A 21,663-nucleotide genomic window follows, 5' to 3' on the forward strand; every position below is an offset into this window, starting at 1 on the left:
CTTTATGACTTCCTCATAGTGCCAAAGGGCTGAACTACATGTTACTCACCAAACATGGGATTCCAGATTCTTTGTTTTCTGCCAAATGTGTAAAGTAGAGAATGGGGAGGGAGATTCCTAGAGGAGATATGGTGGGGATGAGGGATGGCATATAAGCTTTTCCAGATGGATGATTCATCTCCAACTTCTTATACTAGATGTTTTTTTCCATCCATGCCAAGGAGACACACCTAAGAATTTGTGCAAATAATGAGATGTGTGTGAGGAGCAGCAAGAGTTACATATGAAAGTGTTGGGAGGTTAAAGCATCCTCCACCTGCCCACTATATCTCCCCTGCACATATCCTCTCTGATCCAGGTTTTTCCACAAGTGTATCCTCTGACACAGGTTTCTCCATTGCCATTCTAGTGGACCAGATATAATTTGAAATTGGAGGAACAGACCTACTAAGCCTGACACCGAAGAGAATTTGGATCACTCTGGGTTAGTGATGATCATTTCCACCACCATGGCACTATGAAAAACAGCAGAATATTGTGAGAGATATTCTGCAGACATAATCTGAAATAATCATCTGAAGTTGTGGAGTGCCAATTTCAGAACTGGAGGGGCCGAAATATGTAGGCTTTCGTGGAAGGAGGTGGCACCCCTGATCCTGTGCATGCCTCCATATGCAGACGTCTATGTATGTAGGACTACCCATGTAGCCAAAAGTGGCTACAAGGGCAGATGGAGGGCTGACTAGAACCTTTCCTCTTATTAAGCTAATTTTATTATGGGATGGAGTTTTGGATTTTCTTTCCTTTTTTAACTGGGGGGCATTTTTTAATGTCACCCCCTATGTAATGTGGCATCTTTCTGTATCTGTGCATGCGCTCTCTCTCTCTCTCTCTCTCTCTCTCTCTCTCTCTCTCTCTCTCTCTCTTTCTCTCTCTCCATCTGCACTCTTAAGTGATACAATCTACTAAATTTCCTCAGGACTTTATACCACACTTTTGGCTACATGGGTAGTCCAAGTCCCATTGATCACTTAGAAAAAAGATGAGATGTTGAATGTGTGACTTAGCCCAATACTCTGCCTCTCTGAGAGGAGAGATTACTAAGCTTGAAAATAGCCTTTTATGTAGCCTGTCTAGAATAACATGATAAGAATATTGATAGAAAAAGAATCACCTTAGCCAAAAGAAGTCAGTGACATTCAAAGAGCATTCTATAAATGTCAAGGCAGACACATTCTTCTTTTTTTAAAAAAAGTATTTTCTAGGATTCCTTCCACCCCTCACCCACAATTTAGCCACCATAAGATTATTATCAGCACAATAGTTGCATATAGCTGTTCGACACCTTGCAGTAGTAGAAATCCAATTTGGCTGCATGACAGCTGATCATACTGCCTCTCTGTCAAATTATACAAGCTCCTCCTTAGATGTGGTCCTATGCTTATTTGAAAACAAAGTGCTTTGTTTCTTAGTTTGTTCAAAATGCACTTTTCATATGTTTATCTCCCCCCCCCCCATATATGTACAGTGGTACCTCGGGTTACATACGCTTCAGGTTACACACTCTGCTAACCCAGAAATAGTGCTTCAGGTTAAGAACTTTGCTTCAGGATAAGAACAGAAATCAGGCTCCAGCGGCGCAGCAGCAGTAGGAGGCCCCATTAGCCAAAGTGGTGCTTCAGGTTAAGAACAGTTTCAGGTTAAGAACGGACCTCCGGAATGAATTAAGTACTTAACCTGAGGTACCACTGTACATGAAGGGATATATTGCTAGATAAGGCTCCCAACCCCAGATAATAAATTAATTCACTATCCAGAAGACATTTTCTGTTAGAACTTCCTGGCATTTATGAGATGGATTATATCAACCCTATCAGGTTAGTAAGGTATTTTTTGTTGATTTGGGAACTAGAAGCATTTGAACTTTATTTTGAAAACTGCAGCCCCCAAAGGTCTTTCAATTGTTGTTATTATTATTATTATTATTATTAAGCAATAAAACTCACCTTTAAATTCAGTGGATATGCCCTGTAATAAAGATTCTTCAGAAGTTTCTGGAATAGTTTGGCTGAGTCCATTTTGTTTTTTGTATAATGCTTCCCAAACAAGCCACCGCAATCATGAAAATAAGTACTTCAGCTTCAGTTCATACATGATGATCTATGTGGTAGGGGTGGAGAACCCTTTTTGATGTGATGTATTAGGATGTAAGATGATTGACAAGTCCTGCACACCGGTCAAAATCCCTTGAACTTGGGAATAACCACAGTGCAAGGGGCATTGCTAGACTTATGCTTTGCAAGCACCTCCACTACTTGAAACTTCTGATTTTTGGACTTTTAAAGAAGCATCTCCTTCAAAGCAGTTGCTTCAAAGAGCAGACCTGGGAGGAAAAAGCTGAAAGAAAACCATTTCCCCTCCCTCTGACTCTGCTCTGACTGCCTATCAGTTGACAGGCAATTGGGAACATGCCTTGATCCAGTAAAAGAGCAACCAGGAGACACTGTAAGTATAATAATAATAATAATAATAATAATAATAATAATAATAATAATAATAATAATATACCTCGCCCATCTGGCTGGGTTTCCCCAGCTCCCAATTGTTCCTTTAAACCCTTGTATGTCATGGAAATCCCCCCCCCCATCCTGCTTTATGGGGAGTGACCATAGTTCAGTAGTAGGACACATGGAAAAAGTCCTGGGTTGAGTCATCTTTGCTAGTGGGAGTAGAACTCTGAGATTTTGAAAAGATGTTTCTAGTCAGAGTGGACCATAAAGGTAAAAAAAGGTAAAGGACCCCCTGGACAGTTAAGTCCAGTCAAAGGAGACTATGGGGTTGCAGCAGTCATCTCGCTTTCCGTCCAAGGGAGCAAGCGTTTGTCCACAGATAGCTTCCCAGGTCATATGGCCAACATGACTAAACTGCTTCTGGTGCAACGGGACACCGTAACGGAAACCAGAGTTCACGGAAACATCACTTACCTCCCCGCCACAGTGGTACCTATTTATCTACTTGTGCTGGTGTGCTTTCGAACTGCTAGGTTGGCAGGAGCTGGAACAGAGCAGCAGGAGCTCACCTCATCACAGGGATTCAAAACGCCGACCTTCTGATCAGCAAGCCCAAGAGGCTCAGTGGTTTAGACCACAGCGCCACCTGCGTCTGTGCCACTGCCAAGCTGTTTCAGTAATCTGAGTGCACTCCTGGAGGCACTGGGGTAGTCTTGCATGGATTTCATGAGAATATCTACATTACAAGATTTATCATTTGTTTCAATGTGCTACTTATACTTTGCTTGGTTTTGCTATTATCTATTTTGCTTATCTGCTGCTCTTCCTCACCACTTATATCTTGTTCCCAAGAGGTCCCTTGTCCAGTCACTCATCTGGGCCAGCTCCCATAAGCTTCAACACCTGAGCAATATAACATGTCCTGGAAATGTCTGTAGCTCAGTCATAAGGCATTTATTTGGCAACACCACAGGAAACAAATCCGTAAGTTTGCAAGGGTAACAATTAATGTGTGCAGCTTCACCTTTCACTCTTGTTAAATCAACTAGAATCATTTAGAGTTATTAGCCTTCCATTGCTTACCCACTCTAAGTTGTACGAATGATATGGCTCTTTTAATATAAAAGGAAAGCTCAAATCTTGTCAATGGTTTCCCTTGTTTTTTAAGACCAACCTTGGTTTATGTCTGCAATGCGTTGAAAAATTGCTACTAGCCTCCTTTTATTTTTTTTGTCTGCAGTGTAACAATTAGCTAATTTATCAATATTGTGATCCACACTCTTCCAGACCTCCTTGCAGACTCTTCTGTAAATGCTCCATCTTAGTGGAGATCCCTGTGATTAATGAACCAATTGTAGCTATTCTTATAAAGTACATTGTGGCACGGGGGCATATGGCATGAAAGGTCAGGAATAGCTGTACTGTAACATTGATTAAAGTGCTGAAAATGAGGTATGGACAGAGCAGTGCCTCTCTCTGAAAATCTAGGAACTAGAAGGGGGTCATTAAGCTATCCTTCTTTATTTTTGCCACAGAACCATTCATTAACCCTTTTGCTCCTGATCTAAAGCCCTTTGAATTCAATAAAGAAGGGAGGTACAGCACCCTAAAGCATTGTCCTGATGAGCTCTCTCCAAACACCCCAGGGAAGCCACCACAGTTGCCATGGTGGTTCCTTTGCCCTCTCTTTGCTTTCTTTATTCAGAAGATGAATTCAGTTCTTTGGAAATGTTGCCCCAAGGTCTGTTCCATTGAAAGGCTGGTTATGTGAACCAGCCAAAAAAATAAAGGAAGCCATTTCCATGATACTCAGTAATCCCCTGGCGATCTGATCCATCTGGTTTTCCTCTCTGGAATTTGTATGAATGTTACTCCTCAAATTAAATGTGAATTTTGCTCGGGGTGAAATCCAGAAGCAGTCCTACTTCAGACATTTCTGTGCAAATGTAGGGAAGAGTCATAATTTTCCTTAGCGGTAAGCTGGGACCCAAAATTATTTTACATATGAGGCAGGGTTTGCTAAAAATAATTACCAGCGTAGTTTCCCCAGTACTCAAATTTGAAGGGTTTGCAACCATACACTGGCTGCTTTGAATGCATGCACACCCCAGTGCCGTTTCCACCTGGGCCAAACATAACACAGGTAGCTGCTTTCTATGCATCAAGCATCTCATTTAAATTGGCTCCTGACCTTTACTATGCATAGCGCAAGCTACATAGAACTGCTGCCTTTGTACTGCCTTCCAAAGGCACAACCTTGCTTGTTTTACTTGCTTAAGATGTTCACTCTTTGTTAACAATATCATTAGAGAGCCTAGACAGAGAAATATCTTAACCAATCTCTTCGGCCCAAACCCTTAATTGCTTTACAAAGTCGCTAGACACATCCTCGCCTAGAAACCTGTGGCAACACTTTACATCAGGAATGGGCTGTTGCTCCTGTTGAAGGCCACATTGTCTGGGGGTTTATTTTTTGGGGGGCTGAACTCCAGACATGAGAGAGGCCCAGAGCCAAAAGTGGTTTGTTTTCGTCCTCCACCCACCCACATATTTTAATGGCACCTTATCTTTCTGTCTTTTGGTTTTCTTTGGCACTCAAGAAAAATTGGGCCACAGGCTGTGTGAAATTAAGTTGAGGGTTAATCAGGGCAACAAAGATGCGGGTGGCGCTGTGGGTAAAACCTCAGCGCCTAAGACTTGCCGATCATCAGGTTGGCGGTTCGAATCCCCGCGGCAGGGTGCGCTCCCGTTGCTTGGTCCCAGCGCCTGCCAACCTAGCAGTTCAAAAGCACCCCCGGGTGCAAGTAGATAAATATGGACCGCTTACTAGCGGGAAGGTAAACAGCATTTCCGTGTGCTGCGCTGGCTCGCCAGATGCAGCTTGTCATGCTGGCCACATGACCCGGAAGTGTCTGCGGACAGCGCTGGTCCCCGGCCTCTTAAGTGAGATGGGCGCGCAACCCTAGAGTCGGACACGACTGGCCCCTACGGGCAGGGGTACCTTTACCTTTAATCAGGGCAACAGGTTTCCCACCTGTCTACTACAAGAAAGTCTCACACCAGTGTCTCTTGTGCCTCCATCCTTTGGTCTGAGGAGACCTTGAATACTTCTTCTTGTATTACTACAACTACTACCAACACTATCAGAGAACAGGATACCTGAAAGATAGCATTACCCCTTCTATATCCAATTGACCAATTCACCAACAAAACAACCATGCGGTAATTGCTACAAATTGTTGTCTAAAGGAGAAAAATTAAGGGGGGGAAACACAGCAACTGCAGACTTGGCCATACTCAATAATAATAATAATAAAACTGCCAGGATGTCCTGGGATGAGTTATATCAATTAGTCCAATAAGCTAATAATCTGGGAGTTATGTTTATCACCATTCTTGTGAATTGGAATGACTATACTCTACTTCCAGACCACGGGGAAAGTGCCATAGTTTATGTAAGAAAACAATTTTGCTAGGAGAGGAGACCACCAACCAGAGCTGTTCTTAAAAACCTCTGAAGGGGTCATTCACTCTCCAAGAGCTTTATCATTCACTAAGCATCTTAGTGACACAGGTGGCGCTGTGGGTTAAAGCCTCAGCGCCTAGGACTTGCTGATCGAAAGGTCGGCGGTTCGAATCCCTGCTGCGGGGTGCGCTCCCGCTGCTCGGTCCCAGCGCCTGCCAACCTAGCAGTTCGAAAGCACCTCCGGGTGCAAGTAGATAAATAGGGACCGTTTACCAGCGGGAAGGTAAACGGCGTTTCCGTGTGCGGCTCTGGCTCGCCAGAGCAGCGATGTCACACTGGCCATGTGACCCGGAAGTGTCTCCGGACAGCGCTGGCCCCTGGCCTCTTAAGTGAGATGGGTGCACAACCCCAGAGTCTGTCAAGACTGGCCCGTACGGGCAGGGGTACCTTTACCTTTACCTTTAAGCATCTTTGAGATCACTTACTTCTTGTTCTGAAATGGGGGGCCATTCTGGTAACAGCATTAACCAGTCCTGAGTAATAGTTAGGACTGCATTAGGACTGCTGTTAAATGACTTTACTAAAGTAAATACACCAAGGACTCAGCTATACAGCTGCAAATAAAACATTTTAAGTGTGTTATAAGTGCAATATACAATGTGACACTAGATGGCAAGCCTTATGGAAAATTCAATGATTCTCTAAAAATGCTTTAAAAAAAAGCATTTTCAGAATGGTTTTTTTATGTGTGTAGATTCCACCCAAGTATTAGCTGAGATGCAAAGCATCTAACATAGGATTAAAACCTGTGTCTGAGATCAAATTGCAGAACTGTTTATCCAAGGCTGCCATTCCCAGCTCTTTCCACCAGGTAATCATGAATGACCTCCCCCCCCCCACCTCATTTAGTAGTTCCTTATAATTTGAATAATAAAGAGCCAAAGTTTCCAGATTAGCTGTTAATCTAAACCTGTCTCATCAGCATTGAACTCCATGTACACTGCCATGATATCTTTGGAAAGTGAGTGAAATACAGTGATTAATCAATGCTGAATCCTAACAAATTAAAGACAATTAAGTCTCCAGTGGTGGCTTTGCTTTTTATTTTTATTCCATTTTTACCCTTTCCCTAAGATTGATGTCTGTCTGTCTGGGGTGAATACTGTTTTGCTTGGTACAGAATCAGTTTCTAACAATCTTTGTTACTTGCTAATGATTAAGTATTTGACCTGAGGTTCAGCGAACAGAGAACCTACTTTTTAGCTCTTGTTTCCCCTTAATTTAAGCCGTGTCTGGTGAGGTCTGGAAACCTCCTGCCTCAAACTTGTAGGGTTTGTTTCATCCCCTGGTTATTAGATGCTGTCTGAACTAAGGAGAGCTGTGTTCCAGGGTCTGGGAGGCAAGTTCTTGATTGAAATGATGGTTAAATTTGTAAGGTCGTGAAAGGTGAAAGAGAAGGGGAGAAAATCAGAGTTTTAAAATACCGATAAACACCTCCAACACAGGGAGGGTGTTTCATACCATCCACTGGTTAAATTTCAGAACACTTTAGAAATCTAACTTTACTGCAGCATAAGGCTTTTGTTAGATATAGTTGATTACACTGGTTATGCCAGTACAGGCAGGTAGAAAGTCATCTTTAATGCTGGTATTTTCAGTATAAAATGAATGGGGTGAACCAACTCATTGCCTTTCTCATGCGAGGGATTTAGAGCAAATCAAGCAAATCTGAGTAGCATATATACTTCAATTCTTCTCCTTCCCTGATCTGCACGAATGGGGGAAAATAATCTCTTTCTTTCTTTCTTTATTTGCTTGTACAAGTTTGCAATGAAGATGTTCTTTTTAAGGCTGCTTTGGTACTGCACTGTGAAATGCCAAGATCTGCTGGAGAGCACAAGCTGTTGCGTACGGAGCAGATGGCTGGAACTCTGCTAATAAACAAGCATTAACCTGGTACCTGTTGGTGCATCTGGATATAAATCCGTAAGAGGCTGCAGCTGGCAGCAGGGATAAAGAACTAATGATGAGCCTAAGACTGAAGAAAAAGGCAGAGAGGGGAGGGAAAGAACAGGGAAGCTGGGAAAGTGACACTTAAAATATTAGAGCTTTGTGTGTTTCGCTTTTTGGATCAGAAGCTGCCCTTTCAACAAGGTAGGCTTTTTCCCCATCCAAATACAAAGCAACCAAAATCAATATGAACCTGGGGAGGAGGGGGGGCAATTGGAAAATTCAGGGCTTGGAGAAGGACGGAAGTCAATTTCCTGTTTGTGCCAGTACAAACTAGATGGTAGCATGGCTCCCAATTAAAGGCTCTTATGAGAGAAGAAAAACCATCCTTGGAGGTGGCTTTCCAGTTTTTCTGAGCACAACTCACTTCTCTGCCCAACCAGACTTCACAGGGAGTAAGTAGGTAATGAGCACTGGACGGGATTGTGCCATTCATTTGCTCCTAGGGATGGGACTTGCTGCTTGTCTGTGCTTGTTTTGCACTAATAGTTCTTGTCTTACCAGCCTGGTTTGTGCTGATACATCAGGTCCTCCCTTAAAGAGGGCATGTATTGTGGTGAGACCTTGAAACCAACACCCTGTGTGGTGGGTGGATGCGATTGGTCAGCCACAACACCTGATTGGTAGGTCCCTCGTAGCTGGGTGCAATCTGGCCAATGGGACACAGCCCAAATGGTTCGAGGGACCTATTTATGCCCATGCACGTGACCCAGAGCTTCCTCTTTTGGCGCGTGCATACAGAACACCCGCTCATCTCTCCCTAGTTTTAGGGCTTTGCGATTGACCTTGCTATGCCGTCGTGTGTTGTCTGTCATTGGGATAGGGACACGGCAGAAATTTTCCACACTTGGCTGATTGGCTGTTGCCATTTGGGTTTTGCCTGCTGCGTAGCAAATTGTCACAACTTGTAAGGTTGCGGATAGGCTCTGGTTCAGGTGATAGGGATGGGAGAATGCTCTCGCCATCCCTATGTGAAGGGTAGTCCATTAAAGGAATCCAGGGACTCGATGGTTTGGTCAACCCTGAGAGGGGGTTGTGCCCATGCCTGAGTCCAGGGGAGCAGCTGGGAAGTGAACATAATCTGTTCCCGGGGTTTTCACCTACCTCAGGTGTTCACCCTTGGCTGACCTATGCTGGAATCCTGGGTCAGTGCTACCTGCATGGCAGAGAGCTAGTTGAACCAGAGCCTATGCAACCACTCACTTTCTGTAATCAATAAAGCTGTGGGCTAAATTCTGCTGAAAACCAAATCTAAAATTTGAGTCAAGTGTGAATTTATTTAGGGGGGAGGTTTATGGGTATGAACACACAATTAGGTGTATCTCCATAGCAGGTATCTCAACTATGAATTCAACTATACTTTTGAGTTTCAGCCTATCAAGCCGAAAACATCCACTCTAGCTCAATATTTTAAAACTTCTGTAAAAGTTTGCATTTGCAAAGCAGAGAAGTTTGCATTAAGCAAGAGGTCCCATCTCTGGGATCAAAGAGAGATGTTCCTGGACTGTGTCAAAGGACTTAAAGGACTGAACCACATTGCCTGCTTGTTGAATGCAGTGTGTTACTCCAATACAAATCATCTGTCCCCAAGGCACACAAGAGAATCCCAGAACAGTATGTTTTTCTTTCTTTCTTTCTTTCTTTCTTTCTTTCTTTCTTTCTTTCTTTCTTTCTTTCTTTCTTTCTTTCTTTTTTAAAACACTCTCTTTCCATATTGTATATTTTGCAATATGATATGCTTTAAAGCTGCTAATATCCCCTGCACAACATAAAAAGCATTGCTTTGCCACTTCCACCCCCATTTGGTATTCTACATAATTCTTTACAGCCTTCCTTTACACTCTTCATTTCAACCAGCCACCTCATGACCAGAGCCTGTCTTTGCCTGCTGTGCACAGACTTCCAAACAATATTCATTGTTCTTCAGCTTAGCCTTTTCTTGTTTGAGAGGATTACCTAAAACACCTACACAATGGATAGGCAAACTAAGGCCTGGGGGCCAGATCCTGCCCAGTCTCCTTCTAAGTCCGGCCTGTGGACGGTCCAGGAATCAGCGTGTTTTTACATGAGTAAAATGTGTGCTTTTATTTAAAATGCATCTCTGGGTTATTTGTGGGGTATAGGAATCCATTCTTTTTTTCCCTTTCCAAAATATAGTCTGGCCCCCCACAAGGTCTGAGGTACAGTGGACCACCCCCCTGCTGAAAATGTTTGCTGACCCCTGACCTACACCATTCCACCTACTCAGAGATGGACACTTAAATCCATTTGGTTGAGTCATCCAGGCATTTCGTGTTACAATATAACGAACTAAGTATTTTTTTGTAGAATTAGAATTTTAAAGAAATACTATATTTGGAGACAAGCAAGAATCTAAACAAAGGTAAATGGCCATCACTATCTGATTTGACAACCAGCTTTAATGTTAGTCTAACATAATTATTAGTTTAGCTTGCTGCACTGTAAAAGAAAGAAATGGCACAATAGAGTCATCTGGCTTGCCTTTACATTTTATTTACAAATACAAAATATAAAATAAGCTTAAAAGTAAGCCAGCATTTAATTATCCTTGACCTTTCATGAAAAAAAATCATCAACTTCCTAAAAACAAGTATTCAATTAGTAACTGAATAATTTCTAAAGAAAATCTTAAACATTCAGAATAATACAAATCATTTCCAATTTATCCTAAGTGTATGGGTAATGAGAGAAAATGGCAAACATTGCTGCCAAGGAAATAAATCTATGACATATTCATATTTAATTCAATATTGTTTATTTGTTCTTTTTTCTTCTTTTGGCAATGCCCGCTGCTGTTTTCTGATAGGAGTGAGGAGAAACTGCCTTTAAAAATAAAAAATAAAAAGTATCCTGTACATTTGCTGTGTAAGGCCAATGCAGGGCACCGAGTCATCACCTAAATATGACAGACAGAGTGACCAGACAGTTCCAATAAGCAAAAACAATGTCAGTGACAGAAGCAGAGTTTCAAGCTTAAAACGTGGAGACTGAAAAAAAAAAGATAAGAAGTTGGGGGTGAAGGTTTCTCAAAAGATCAGGTCAGAGATTGGTTCTTGAGCAGGGCTATGGGTTTGGAATCACTTGATGCAAGATAGCATCTCCCTTCAGGACTCTGGATTGGCAATCAATAAGTGTCATTGGACAGCTTTGCTTCATCAGGAAGGAAGTGGTCTAGATATTCTGGAGGCCCCACATCTGTTGGATAGGAAATAACAGTCATTCTCACGACCTATGAATGGAGGACAGCCATGGTCAAGGCATCAGGACCACACTTCAAAAGGCGAGAGCTCTTCTTCCATAGAAACCCAGCTGAATCTGATGAGGAAGAGAGCTGGAGTGTCTGCAGCATGCTGGTGGCACTTTGTGCTAAATCCCCAAATCACCTCCTATGCTTAGAACATGTTGTGTTCAAAATGAAATGTGTGCAAAACTAAATGCTAACAGTTATGGTCAACACCAGCTGGTAAGACAAGGCGATGAGTGGGTAGAGACCTCCACTGAGTCATGAGCAAGAGGGACAAGAATCCTCTTCTATCCTTGGGGAGGGGCAGAATGCAAGTGTTAGAATAGTACATCGATCTGCAGAGCGATCCAAACTAAAGGAAGCCAGTGAAAAAATATGCTGGAGTAAATGATGCCTCCAACTTTGCAAATTACTCCAACGTCTCTTTAAAATAGAGTTTGACTTCCATCACCCTTTTGGTCAGTGTAACTTCCTCTGGCTCACTAGGTCATAGCGGGGTTTGGAATAGGGCTAGATCTCCCCCTGCCCTGCCCCTGCAATGCCCCATTTTGCACCAGGTACTGGCAAGATGCTATCAAGTGTGCACCAGGGGCAGTGGAGCTGGAATCTGACTTGGAAGACAGGGGCAGTGGTTTGTGGGGACCCTTACCAGCCAGGAGGCAAGAATCAGAAGCAGGGGGGAACTTCATAGCTGAAGGGTGGAGCACAGGAAGATAAGAAGAGTCAGGTCAAACAAGTAAAGGCAGCAGTCAGCAAACCTTTTCAGCAGGGGGCCAGTCCACTGTCCCTCAGACCTTGTGGGGGGCCAGACTATATTTTGAAGAAGAAAAAATGAACGAATTCCTATGCCCCACAGATGACCCAGAGATGCATTTTAAATAAAAGCACACATTCTACACATGTAAAAACACACTGATTCCCAGGCTGTCTGCAGGCCAGATTGAGAAGGTGATTGGGCCGCATCCGGCCCCTGGGCCTTAGTTTGCCTACCCATGGGCTATGTACTTCCGCACCCTCTCCTGCACCACTGCCTCCCAGAACCAGGAGGTGATTGAAAAGGGAAGAGAAGAGGTATTTTCCACACACACACAGTCTATGGCTGTGTGTATTCAGCCCGTCAGGGGAAGGTACGTAAACTGATTGGGGGGGGGGAGTGGTCCTCTGTTGCTGCAACTGCTCCATGGTTCACAGACCTGGGAATAGCTGCCTAGCTATTAGATTGGTGTACATAGACATCCAGAGCTGCAGAAGTGACTGTAAGTGTTATTTTTGACAATAAAAACTATCTGCTGTGAACATTGCTTTGGCTGCGACATTTTGGGGACTTACAGAGCTGAGCTAAGTTAGAGATCAGTTGGAGACCTGTCTATTCCAAACTAGGCTCCTGCTGGCAGATACAGGGTTTTGATTGCTCCCTGATCTGACATTTATGTCATTATATAATATACTGGTATATCTATGACTGCGGGCTTCAGAAGAATGTTGTAGTCTCATGGTTGGGAAGTATGTGAAGGTATTTTGGTTCTTAATCCCTTTTATGTATTCCAGGGTAGCAAGAAACACCAATATAGGTGGAGAATGGCTTGCATATATATCTGTCCCAGTTCTGCTATCAGGAGACACTCTATTATGAGTCTTTTTGAGCAGAAATAAAGTAGAATCCAGTTGAATGCAAAGAAGCTGGTAATGGGGTAAAAAAAAAATCACAGATTCAACTGTGTGCAGGTTAGGAGCAGAGAACATGGGATGGGGAAAAGGAAATGTGAATTTCCAGTGTTCCTGAGTAGAAAGCCATTTTTGGTGAAAGTAAAACTTTGGTGCTAGAAAATAAAGTCAAACTTTTTTTTCAAAACAGCACTGCGGACAAAAGCCATAAATAAAGAAACAAAAACAAACAACAGAATGGCAAAAGCACTTTTTGGGAAATGAGACAGGGAAGTAAGTAACTTCTTTAAGAAATAGAAGGTTGCACAAAATGACATAGAGCTGAGCCAGACTAATTGACTGTGAAATGATTTCCCAAACACTGTGTAAGAAACATATGATAGCCTGTCTCCTTAAACAGTTTTACAAAGAACACAATTGTGGCTAGCATAAAAAAGCATCAATGATGCAATGGGACTGCATTGTCATGGGACATTTGGATTTGATCTTTAAGGAGGGGGTGGATAACCTGTGGCCCTCCAGATGTGATTGGACACTGACACCCATAATACCTGACTCTATTGGTCATGCTGTCTGGAGCTGATGGGAGTTGGAGGCCAACAACATCTGGAGGGTCAGGGGTTACACTACCTTGCTGTAAGCAGCAGTAAGTTTTCCTGGGTACAGGTGAAAAGGCTCCTTTCCCAAAGAGCTATGTAGTGAATATGATGACATAATGGTAGCAACTGACAGTATAATGTAAGGTTACCAGATTTTTCTCAATGAATCTGGGGACACTTTAAATAAATAAATACATAAATAAATACTACATGTTCAGGACATTGATGCTGCAGTGATGGCGGTGGCAGAGGGGCGGCTGCCACCTTGACCTCAACCTCCATGTTTCCCCTTCCTCCGAGGCTTCTATCTCCTTTTTCAATGAGCCTGGGCAGCCCCTGAGCTGTTGGTTCTTCGGTGGTGGTGGTGGTGGGGAAGTGGTGTGTGGTGGGTCAGTCATGGAAGGCAGAGAAGGAGGGCCTAGAGCGGTGGGGCAGCAAGACTCGGGCAGTGTGATGCCTCCCTTCCCATCAGAGCAGCCCCAATCCCATTCCTACTTGCGTGCAAGCAGGAGGAGGTGGGGATCCCTCAGCTGGGAAGGGAGACTTCCCATTGCCTGAGAGATCCCAGCCCTCTCCTGCTTGCACGCAAGCTCTGATTGGCAGCATGAAGCCTCCCTTCACAGCTTAGTTGCTGGAGTCAGGGAAGGTGGAAGCAGCCCGGAAGCTGCATCTTAGAGCCCCTGCACCACCACCATATGGGGACTTCCGAGCAACTCCTGAAGCCAGCCAGAGCCAACTGCTCCAGGCTGCTGAGACTGCCGCTGCTGCATTTCCCCGGGGACATTAGATGAAATCCGGGGACATTCCGGGGATGGAATTTGTCCGGGGACTTATATGCAAATCCGGGGACTGTTCCCAGGAAACAGGGATGTCTGGTAACCCTAGTATAATGACATCACAGAAAGCAAATGACATCATCAGAGAGTGAGGGCAATGATCCTGCATTAATCACCTTGATTACCTTGGTCAATTGGATCTCCAATGGCTATCCTTCAGCATGGATGAGTACTTTCACCCATAATCTCCCGAGGAACATGAACAGGTTTGCAAGAAAATTTCCCTTCTTTCATGTCAGGTGAACTTGCCTTGGAGGTGGGGCTGCTCCTTTAATAGCTGCTGAGATTCAATAATTTATAACTATGAGGTCCTGCAATGTTGTGTTGCTCTTTCAAGTGTAAGGGCATGCACTTTCAAGGGAAAATAGAGCCAACAGGAAAAACCTATTTGTAGGAACAATTAATAATGAATTATTCTGTTTATTTGGGATGAGACGGATGCCAAATGAGAGGACTCAACGTTTCTCAAAATGACACAGCAGACCCATTGCAAACAGGAAATCCCTATAAGCTTAGAATGTCTGGCATTGTTTTAAATATAATAATATTATAACTCATACCATTTTCATATTGCATTTCATCCAAGACCCCAGAGTAGCTTACAATAGACTAAAAAGAAAACAATATACACACATACCAGTAAAACAATGACAGAGTCGCTTGCTAAAGCCCAGGTAAACATCAAATGCCAATAACTAACACAGGAGCACTTTTTTTAAAAAAAGAAAAAAGCCCTAAACACCCAGATTAACATGGCCCATAGGCCTTGATGAATGTGTTTTTCATGTATGACAAAAGCTCACTACAAATTATGTTTGACATAATTCAAGGGATAGGGAGTCACCACAGAGAAGGCCCTATCAGTGGCATAGCATGGGTTGCCAGCACCTGAGGCCATGTGGATGGGGGTGGAAGGGATGGAAATGGATGGAGTATACCTGCACATTCAACTGCCTAATGGCATCCATGTCACCTAGGAGATCGCAGCCACAGAGATATGAAAAGAAAAGAGGAGTTGTTCTGTTGTTTGGAGAGGTCACTTCCTGGTTTGCATGGAGAATCCATTTTCAACAGAGTCCAGCGACAGAAGCACACAGCTGTATTGAGGCAGTACCAGGTGTTGAAATTTTCCACCCCCAACAATTTTGCACCCAGACAAATTTGTCCTGATCTAAGGGAGCTTTGTATAGGTTTTGAATCTGAATGTTGCACCCACAATATACAATGCAAGCAAAGAACATGTCAACATCACATTTGATGCAGCTTCTTGAACTGATGTTATTATTCTTAGAGTTTGGGTTTCCGTTTCATTCTGTTTTTAACATATACACCATTCTGATGGCTTCATGCTGTGATGCGGTCTATAAATTTGTTTAATAAAGCAAATAAACCAACAAACCATTGGCCCCAGTGTAATGGTTTATTGAAGGACTTACGACCCAGCTGATGGCAAAACATTGCAGCAACTGTGTGTGCATTTCCACCGAGTGGTACTGGCTTATGTGTCTGCACTCAATCCCATGTAAGCTAAACTATGGCCCAGCCTTCAAAATCCCCTGGAATTAATTGTAACGTTAAAAGGTAAAGGACCCCTGGATGGTTAAGTCCAGTCAAAGGCGACTATGGGGTTGTGGCACTCATCTCGCTTTTGAGGCTGAGGGAGCCGGCGTTTGTCCACAGACAGCTTTCCAGGTCATGTGGCCAGCATGACTAAACCACTTCTGGCAGAATGGGACATATATCTTCCCGCCGCAGTGATACCTATTTATCTATTTGCACTGGTGTGCTTTTGAACTGCTAGGTTGGCAGAAGCTGGGTTTCATTGTAGCCAGGTACCTGCAGACATTGCCTTGTTTAAATGTTGTCCTTTAAAGTGCATGATCCCCCACCCCTTGCAGAAAGTTCAACCCAGATATTAACTTCCTAAGGTGGGGAGGAATTTTTTAGTGGGGGGGAAGGGTAGCTCTGCTATCTCTGAAATGCTAATGACTACCGTGGGCAAACTTCAAAGGGACTGCCACCTAGGTTCAAATGTCCACTAGCTTTAGCAGTTCACAGGCAGCAAACCTGCTCGAAGGCTTGATTTTACCAGAGAAGGTAAATTAGCTCTCTCTGAAGTGCTTCAGCCAGGTAGGAAGGCCACGTTCTCTTTGAAGTTTGGCTACTACTCGCGTTTCTCAAGCAACTGATCTTCAAAGAGAGAGGCTGGATTCCTCTTCTCCTTTTTGGTTTCTGTGTTCCGTACAGTATATCAGAAGGAGCTGTGTTGTTTGTGCTGTTTCATTGGGCATTTTGATTTTGAGAAGGGAAGTACATTTTGGGGGAGTGGCGGGCTGGAAAACAGCGGTAAGAAGATGTTGATGGGGGTGCAAAATGGTTAGTTGTTTTTTTAAAAAAATGAGAGCTGTCTGTTGCAGTTACTTCTGAAAATGTCTGTAACATTTGCAATGGTATCAGTTTGTATGAAAGTATTCTCTCACACAATCCTCTTTTCCAAGCAAAGGGACCTGTGCCTTTGAAGTGTATCAATTTGACATAGGGCCTTTTCATAGAACCATGTTGTTGTCATTTAGTCGTGTCCGACTCTTCGTGACCCCATGGACCAGAGCACACCAGGCACTCCTGTCTTCCACTGCCTCCCACAGTTTAGTCAAAATCCTGTTCCTAGCTTTGAGAACACTGTCCAACCATCTCGTCCTCTGTCATCCCCTTCTCCTAGTGCCATCAATCTTTCCCAACATCAGGGTCTTTTCCAGGGAGTCTTCTCATGAGGTGGCCAAAGTATTGGAGCCTCAGCTTCAGGATCTGTCCTTCCAGTGAGCACTCAGGGCTGATTTCCTTCAGAATGGATAGGTTTCATCTTCTTGCAGTCCATGGGATTCTCAAGAGTCTCCTCCAGCATCAAAAGCATCAATTCTTCGGCGATCAGCCTTCTTTATGGTCCAGCTCTCACTTCCATACATCACTACTGGGAAAACCATAGCTTTAACTATACAGACCTTTGTTGGCAAGGTGATGTCTCTGCTTTTTAATACAGAACCATAGAATTGTAGAATTGTAGAGTTGGAAGGGATCCTAAGGGTCATCTAATTCAACCCCCTGCAATGCAGGAATCTCCGCTAAAGCATCCATGACAGAGGACCATCCATTTATATCCATATTCAAAATGTAGGTGCTCCTATGTTCACAGGACTGCATGTAACCTGAAGCTCACCATGTTGGGGTACTACTCTGTTCTCCTGAAAGGACATCCCAGTTTTGGAACTACCTGTGTCAGCAAATCTGCATTTCTTTGGCAGTAAATTGTTTCAAGCATGCTCAGTGGAGTGGATTAGGGCCTCTGTTGGATTAGGGCCGGGCCTCACAAAATGTCTGCCATACAGGGGCTGACAAACAGGTCATATAACTATTTATCTCTTTCACATCTGATGGGAGGGCATTCCATTGGGTGTTCCACAGGGCCTTGTTCATTATAAAACAACAAGGTAGTTTACAAGGTAAAAAAATCAATATAATAAAAACAGTCAGGTACTAAAAAGCACCAGTACCACAGATATCTTTAAAAATTCCACTAGAGCTGGCACTAAAAATCAGTGTTTTCCCTCACAAATAGATATTTCTTGATCAAGCAGTGGAACATCATAATTGAAGGTACTTAATGTATCTCTAGAAGAAGGTCATTCTTCAACATGGGATTAGAGAAAATCAATCTCACAGTATCTAATAATTTGCATTTTCATGTTTCTAATAAATAGAAGGTCTGTCATATAATTACTCTTCCACAGATTCAAGACGTTCATCTCATCTACCTTATCCTAACCAATATAGACTGATTCCCCTCCCCCCATAAGAATTGGCACAAACAGCACAAATTGATTTGCATGAATCATGTGAAGTACACAGGGTGCTTCCTCTGCCAGCAAAGCAAAGATAAAAGGGAGTTTTTAGTCCCTTATTACAGGGGGAAATCAAAAGATTTCCATCAAATTCTGTGTTTCATAGTCTTTGCCCTGACCCATTGCAAAACACTGAATCTCTCTCTTCAAAAAATAATGACGATAATCTGAATTTTGCTAAGACTCTTACAGAACTGAATAAAGGATGGAATAAGGATAGCCAACATAAACCTAGATAATATACTTTCTTTTGAATATATTCCCCTAACCCTCATTCAGAACACTGGAAATCTTGAAGAGTGGGGAGTGGACAGGGCAGGAGTCTGTATTAAAAATCTCAAATCCTATCCTCAGACCCCAATCATATGAGAGTCTTGTAGTGTTTACAATGTTGGATAAAGGCAAGGGAAACCCAGGTTCAAATTTACACTCAGCCATGTTGATCTTGGGCTACTTACAGTTTCTCAGCCTCAGCTACCTTGTAGCATTGTTGTCAATAAAAAAATGGAATGGGCGTAATTATGTACAGTGGTACCTTGGGTTACATACGCTTCAGGTTACATACGCTTCAGGTTGCAGACTCCGCTAACCCAGAAATAGTACCTTGGGTTAAGAGCTTTGCTTCAGGATGAGAACAGAAATCGTGCTCTGGCGGTGCAGCAGCAGCGGGAGGCCTCATTAGCTAAAGTGGTGCTTTAGGTTAAGAACAGTTTCAGGGTAAGAACGGGCCTCCGGAACGAATTAAGTACTTAACCCGAGGTATCACTGTATGTTGCTTCGAGTTCTTTAGAGGAAAAGCAGGGTATAAATGCACTCAGTTAAAAAATACATTAACAACAAAACTCTTCCAATTTAACTTGATGTGTTGAAGAGCTTCTCACTTTCACACAAGCTCCAAAATGCCAGGAAATTTCAGCTCCTAAGAGGCATACTCTTAAAGGATATGTTCTTCAGGCAATATTGATATAGTATGGTGTCCTTCCTTACACTTCTTCCAGCTTCAGCAGTTGCTTGGAGCAGAGATAAAAGGGTTATTGAATATAATATAGTCCAACCCCATGCTTAATGGAGGAAATGAGAAACATTTCTCCTTACTCCTTCAGTACATCTTCCCCCACAGAGTTTTGGTTAGGTTTTCTTTTTGGCGGAATTAGCCAAAGAACTGAAGGGATTTCAGAACATTTGACAAGCCTATCCTTTGAAGGGTGCAAGAGAAAAGGAGAAAATTGAGTAGATAAAGCTACACAGCCACCCTTACATTTACCTCCCTCTGTCCCTGACTTTTGTATCTTTGAGTTGCCAATTTTTAGTGGGTGCAGCTCCTCCCCTAAATATCTGCTGCAACCAATTCATTTTTTTATAAATTGGGTGGAGCTTAGAAATAAGGGTAGCAAATGTTCGTTTATCCTAACCGGGCTCCCCTGTCTTTAACAACATTGCTAACTTTTACTAGCTACTGACTTTTTGGTTGGCATAGGCAAGAGTTATGTTGGCTCCCATATCCTACAACCACCCAGGCTGATTTCTGCATGTTGCATGGTTCTTCGAGACACAGTAGCAGGCCCAACAGGAGAATTTCTGGTCAGCTGGCAAGCCCAGCCTTTAAATATTGCAATGGGGGCAGGGAAGGAAATAGTCACACAATTGCCTGCTAAATCTACTTGTCACTTTTTTTCCTGAGGACTCTTCTGTACCTTCAAAAACTGATAATCAAAAACCAGCCACGGTGCACCTCAAATCTACTTTCCCCTTCTCTATGCTTCCCAAACTATATGTTTCCATCACTTGTGATTTCCTCTCCCCATCTCCTTTCACATCTAACGTCTAACTGTAAATTCTTCAGGATTGAGGCCTGATCTATGGCAATCTTGCCTAGCAATGGCAAATTTCCATACTTCCAGAGCTAAGATTGGCCAGAAACCATTACTTAGCAGCAGCAGGTGACAACTCGCAAGCCCAATGACTTTCACAAGCTGGGGAAACAAAAGCATTTTAATAACATTGGCAACCATGTTTCACTAGTCTTTGACAATAGCACATACTACACATTTTCCTTGACCTAACACAACAAAGCATTCTCCAGAATGGAGAAAAGTTTCTGGAAAAACCTCTAGCAAAGTCTATGAAAGAAAAGCACACAGAACTTGTTAGCATGCCATAGTCTGTTGTCAATTGTTTAATTTGCTCTAAATAAAACATCTCTTATCTTTTTACCTCAAATTTGGCATCTGTCACCCTCAAGCTTTTCACTCCTATACTGCCAATTTTCCAAGTAGTCTACTGAAGCTGACCTTCCAAGTGTCCCTATTTTCCAGGGACAGTTTCAGATTTACAGAAGCCATGCCAGTTTCTGATTTGATCCCCAAATGTCTCACTTTTCCTTAGGAAGTCCCTATATTCATTTGAGTAATGTTGGAGGGTATGGAGTTGTGTAACCCCCGAGTAAAGTAGATAATAACTATACAACCTTTAGAAAACATCTGTAAAGGAAAGTCATTTAATGTTTAATGTTTTATCATGTTTTTATATATGTTGCAAGTCACCTAGAGTGGCTGGTGTAACCCAGCCAGATGGGTGGCATATAAATAATAGACATCATCATCATCATCATCATTATTATTATTGAGTAGGACATCCCTATTTTCATCAGAGAAATATTGGAGGGTATGCTGAACGCTGTGGGTTAAACCACAGAACCTAGGACTTGTCGATCAGAAGGTTGGCAGTTCGAATCCCCATGATGGGGTGAGCTCCTGTTGTTTGGTCCCTGCTCCTGACAACCTAGCAGTTTGAAAGCATGTCAAAGTGCAAGTAGATAAATAGGTACTGCTCCGGCGGGAAGGTAAACGGCGTTTCTGTGCACTGCTCTGGTTTGCCAGAAGCGGCTTAGTCATGCTGGCCACATGGCCCGGAAGCTGTATGCCGGCTCCCTTGGCCAATAAAGCGAGATGAGCGCCGCAACCCCAGAATCTGTCACAACTGGACCTAATGGTCAGGGGTCCCTTTACCTTTACCTATGCTGAAGCATTTTTCTAACTATAAGCCATAGACCCTATGCTTCCAATTTCTTATTACAATGCCAGGATGCATTTCAGTCAAACTCCCCCTTAATGGCATTACAATAATGATACTGGAGTTCCAAGTGAGGGCCAAGGATGCCGGGTTGCCCTCCTTGTGTGGCAACACTACAGTTCAGGTGTTTGTGGTGGATGAGAATGACAATGTGCCTACAGTGGCTGGGTCATCAGAAGAGACTCCAATTGTACTAGTGGCTCCTGTATTGTCTGGACACATGGTGGGCAAGATCCTCATGCTGACTCAGGGTACAATGCATGGTTGCAATATGAGATGCATGAGTTGACCGCTGGCCCTTGGTGTGTGGGGCTATACAGTGGGGAGATCTCCACCACATGAGG

At 43.2% G+C, this 21,663-nt stretch overlaps 1 protein-coding gene and 1 long non-coding RNA gene across 4 annotated transcripts in view; one reads left to right on the top strand and one right to left on the bottom strand.

The window, feature by feature from the left end:
* The window catches only part of CDH12 (cadherin 12), a 652,390-nt gene that overhangs the window by 30,381 nt on the left and 600,346 nt on the right, over positions 1–21,663 (top strand). The gene's annotated exons all lie outside the window — the stretch shown is intronic.
* LOC309373855 lies at positions 10,746–15,294 on the bottom strand. Of its 2 annotated transcripts, none has more exons than XR_014170241.1 (3): positions 14,989–15,294; positions 14,477–14,631; positions 10,746–10,830 (listed from the first exon to the last, which is right to left on the bottom strand). It is a non-coding gene; the product is annotated as an uncharacterized lncRNA (long non-coding RNA). The 2 variants fall into 2 exon arrangements; XR_014170242.1 differs by lacking the exon at positions 10,746–10,830 and adding an exon at positions 11,048–11,202.

Source organism: Podarcis melisellensis (genome assembly GCF_964234715.1).
Source record: "Podarcis melisellensis genome assembly, chromosome: 7".
Taxonomy (NCBI): Eukaryota; Metazoa; Chordata; class Lepidosauria; order Squamata; family Lacertidae; genus Podarcis; species Podarcis melisellensis.